The sequence below is a fragment of the Salvelinus fontinalis genome, chromosome 19, assembly GCF_029448725.1.
Source record: "Salvelinus fontinalis isolate EN_2023a chromosome 19, ASM2944872v1, whole genome shotgun sequence".
Taxonomy (NCBI): domain Eukaryota; kingdom Metazoa; phylum Chordata; class Actinopteri; order Salmoniformes; family Salmonidae; genus Salvelinus; species Salvelinus fontinalis.
Genome location: NC_074683.1, coordinates 21,447,163 through 21,452,258, shown reverse-complemented (window position 1 = coordinate 21,452,258; position 5,096 = coordinate 21,447,163).

Here is a 5,096-nt window from a genome sequence, read left to right as displayed (position 1 = left end):
AGCCTTGCCCAGCCACCCTGTCCCCCCAACCAAGTCACCCTGCCCCCCCCCCCCCCCCCCAAACACAGCTCAGCCACAGACACTCCATCCACAAGGGTCTGGTCACACATGTTCTCTGTGTGAAAGAGCAGAAATTACACTCACTAATACTCTTCAAGATCATAAGTTAAATAACTGTTACATGTCAAACTTATTTTGAAGTTACTGTCTGTCTTTGTGTATCAGGGATCAGTCAGTCTGTGAAGTTGTAAGAGGTTCCTCCGTAACGTCTGAGGAAAATCAAAGTGTGTCTGAGAGAACAACCATCTGTGGTCAGTCCAGTTATCTGTCATTGTTGTGTGTTATAGCCTGTGCTAAATCAGACTGGATGAAGCCCAGATCTCAGGAGCTGTGGTAGACTGAAGCAGACGACACAACAGTCTTTAGTCTCTTGTCACAGCTGTTAAAGGGATAGATCACCCAAATACCAAAGACTGAAGTTTTCATACCCGTCAGACTGTTATTATTGGCTGAAAAATCTCAACTGTAAGCCTATGCGAGAATAAAGTTGATGTTACTGTATGAGAGAGAGGCTCACCTCCCTGTAGATATGTGATTATAGTGGTCTTCCCTGTGTCGTCCAGACCCACCACCACCAGTCACTTTCCTGCTGGAAAAAAAATAACAACACAATGAAAGTTAGGTTTATAGTACACAGGTAGACAGCACGGTTGTGACTAAAGGCAGTACAGATTCAAGCAAAAGTGACTTTTTGTGACAGGTTAGTAGAGCATTTTGGCTAACCCTAATCCTTTTCTTAACCTTAGTCTTAGTATCCTAAATTCTGCTAACCTGCTACGAATATGTCACTTCCGGTCATAGCTGTACTCCCTCTACTCAGAACCAGACAGCACAGGAAGACTAATGTGTCACCTCTACTCACCTAACAGGTTCTCTGCACCAGTCACAACAGAGCATCCTGACCAAATATCTCCTGACTAGCTATTATAGTCAAACTGGGGAAAGATGCTCATTTAATGAGACAGATAGACTGTAATGGTGGTCATTGTCTCTATGCCATTCTACAGGGCGTGTTGTGTGATTGCACATTCAACACATAGAAATCAAAATATTCATAGAACTGTTGTGGTGTTTTAGAATGTGAATTGTCACTCACAAAGTTCCAAAATGTGTTAGAGAGAGACTTTTTTTCCCCCACATGTTTTATTACCTTCTCTAATCACTGTCCTCTTCTCTGTTTCAGCTGTGGTAGAGTACAGAGAGAGAATATAACAGCAGGTGGCACTGCTGTCAAATAATTGTGTAAAGTGGAGAGACGAGCAAGAATGGACAACTAACTACCAGGGTCAAAGATGCATGACTCTATTGTTTGTATTTTGTATTTGAATTATGACTTACCTACTGAAACCACATTAGATTCATATATTTTAGTCAGCACAAATGACATACCGGTTCGATGTTGCTGCTTCATTACAACTCAATATGATTCTTTTGTGACTTGAGTTGCATGTTGATCATGTTGATTAATTTACAACATGATAATAAACCCAGACTGCTGAGCTGTCATGGCTCGGTTGAAAATCACATCACCATGAACACTAGATATATTAACACTGACGTCTGTTAATAAAACATGTCTCTGTGGAGGCCTTCCTCAGTGACCTAGTCGCGGTTTGGGGCGGTTGGAGGGGTACAGTGAGACCCCCTACAGGTTAATCCTGTCTTTAATGAGACAGAAAGGCACACACACACTACACACACACACTCTGCATTCATCAGCTCTGATAGACAACACTGACAGCAGCAGAACATCAGATTCATCCAGCCATCCCACTGTGAAGGTAGCATATATTTACTGTCCTGTAAGGGAGAGTGGGGTAAGTTGAGCCATTTCTTACATTCAGCATCACTCTTTCAAGTTAAATATATAGTTTTCTTTCTAACAAAGATATCTACATATATTCCAGGATGTTGTGTATCCCTGGAAATAATCAGAATTCATGTAAACATCACAGTTTTTTGAAAACATACCTTGTCCAAAAAAAGGGGTTTCTTGGCACACCTTACCCTGGGTATGGGGTAAGTTAAGCCACCTACACATTTCTGTACTGAACAAAATATTGCCACTCCCTTTTAAAAACATGTACATCTTTATTTTCCAAACACATTTCAACACAATCACATTTGCTCTTTTAACACCTCACAAACACTTTTAACATAGGCCAGGCCCTTCTGTCACCTCATATCCCAGCGATAATGCCTTGCATTACACCTGGTAGAAAACATTTCAATCTGCTAAACTTGCCATTGCCTCAACCATTAGCTTAACTTACCTCAACGCAAACACTTTTCCTATGTATACTTGGACCACACAGCTACAAGGATACACTTTCATACTAGGTTTAGGACCTCATATTGAAGCTCATAGACCCCAACTGATGTATAGAACTATTATCTACTTTGATTAATATACAAGCATTATGAAACTTCGAACACAATAAATTCATTTGACTTGGTGAAAAAATATTTTTGCGGGGCCTAACTTGCTTACCACTTTTTCCATGTAAAACATTTATTCAAAAGCCCGGTCATCCCACTGATCCTTAAATTATTGACGGTATTATTTAGCATAATGACATCAATACCAGATACATATGTTTCCATCAGCTGTACCTCGAGTCAGCAATATAGCATTTTGTCATAAGTGAAATTCACTTTTCATCTTTATGACATTTTTGTCCTTTGGAAAATAGTTTACAAGCTATTGGAAGTCATTAAAATGATTGCATTGCCCTTGTTATGCAAGGACAATACAGGTAACAGGTAATCTGATCGAGTCTCCCTGATATACTATACTCTACACTATCATCGAGTTCAACACAAAGTGATTACTGGGCACTCCGGCTGTATAATTCTATTTCTTCTGATTACTCTACAGGGCCAAGCTGCAGTCATACGGATGGGGGAATGTGTTCAGCACACATTCGGCTTCTACCACAATCATAATGGAAACGTTGTACAATGTGTTTACTATGTAGGTAGATCAAAACGCTCTCGTGAAAGGTCATCCTCTTTCATATCTCTCTGTGTGTGTTTTGTGTGTTGTGTGTGTGTGTCCTTTCATTCATCCTTTTATCTGTCCATCCACCCGTCCTTCTGCCTGTTGGCCCGTTCACCTGTGCTTTCTGTAACATGATATCTAATAAATTGTTCTATAATATCAGGCCGGTCTGCTTTGTACCAGAGGGAATGCTGAGAAATGTTATTTTGCAGACTCATTTTAGATTAAAGAGATTTTGAAAAGAATGGAGAGTCGAATTAAAAGACAGAAATTGGTCGCTTTTAGGGACATATTATAGCTCACATTATCGCAGTAAAATGTATTCATATTATTACATTACATTATTACATTATTACAATGCTTTGACATCACTGTAGAATATTCTCAGTAGTTGAAATGGCCAGCGATCAAAGCTGTCATGTGATAACAGAGTGGAGTACCTCTTCCTAAAGTCACCTCTGATCCAAGAAACCTCCTGAAACTCTGCCATTCTCTCATTAGACCGAAAACGCACTCTGAGAGCTTGGACACTTGGCCAGGATGTCTGTCTGAAAGAGAGAGATGTGACTCACTAGTTGTCATATGTGTGATTATTCCTCCAGTCTCAGAATGAAGTGAAGGAAGAAGGTTTTCTCAGTGCAAATAGGGGGCAAATAGGTTAAATGTGTGATGTATAATCAGGGAGTTAGGAAACAGGTGCAGAAGGTGAGTTTAATAATCATCATCCTTACAAGCAAAAAGAAGAGACGAAAAGAAAAGCGTACTGAACGTAACCAAAACCTATACTGCCTAATGACCGAGGCTTACTGAGGGCCATGTGAAGGGAGAGTAATCAGGGTGGAGATGAAGTCCAGGTGTGTTTAACGATGGGTAGCAGGTGTGCACAATGATGGTTGCCAGGTGTGCACAATGTGGGTTGCCAGGTGTGCACAATGTGGGTTGCCAGGACCAGTGGTTAGTGGACCGTTGGTTAGTAAACCGTTGACGTCGAGTGCCGGAACGGGGACGGGGGTGTAGATGTGACAAAATGTCAAGTTTGAAAGTTTATTCGCCATGTGCACAGGATACAACAGGTGTAAAACAGTACAGTGAAATTCTTACGTTGAGTCTTCTTTACCAACAACGCAGTGGTAATAATAATATAGGTAGATAATAAAAGAAAATATAGTAATAAAATTGAATTAAAATGAAAACACCACAAGAACTACGATGTGAGTTAGAAACACAAGAATGCAAGTATATACAGGTCAGTGCCAGTACCATATTCAATGTGCTTACCACAGACATGTCTGATTTCAAGAGGAATCTCCTGCAACATCCGTAGTAACTTTCCACCTCACTGCAGAGCTTCTCTCTCTTTTCAGGGTTCACTCGATAGGCATGTTGTTGGATATAAAAGCAGGGTAACAATGTCAATATAATTGTACCCAAAAATGTCGAGTTGGTTGCATGGTACTAGAGTGGTTGAAGTGGGTTTATACATAAAAAGTGACTTGTAGTAGGATATATACGGTACCAGTCAAAAGTTTGGACACACCTACCCATTCAAGGGTTTTTCTTTATTTTTTACAATTGTCTACATTGTAGAATAATAGTGAAGGCATCAAACCTATGAAATAACACATATGGAACATGTAGTAACCAAAAAAGTGTAATAACAATCAAAATACATTTTTTCTAAGTAGACACCCTTAGCCTTGATGACAGCTTTACACACCAGCTTAATTGAAGTAGTCACCTGGAATGCATTTCAATTAACAACAGGTGTGCCTTGTTAATTTGTGTAATTTCTTTCCATCTTAATGCGTTCATGCGTTTGAGGCAATCAGTTGTGTTGTGACAAGTCAGGGGTGGTGTACAGAAGATAGCCCTATTTGGTAAAAGACCAAATCCATATTATGGCAAGAACAGGCCAAATAAGCGGTTTGCTGAAGAGGTAACCGCCGTGTCTTTGTGAGATGCAGAGAAGGTGAACGGACTATCTCCGCAAGTGTGGAACCCACCGTGAAGCATGGAGGAGGAGGTGTGATGGGGT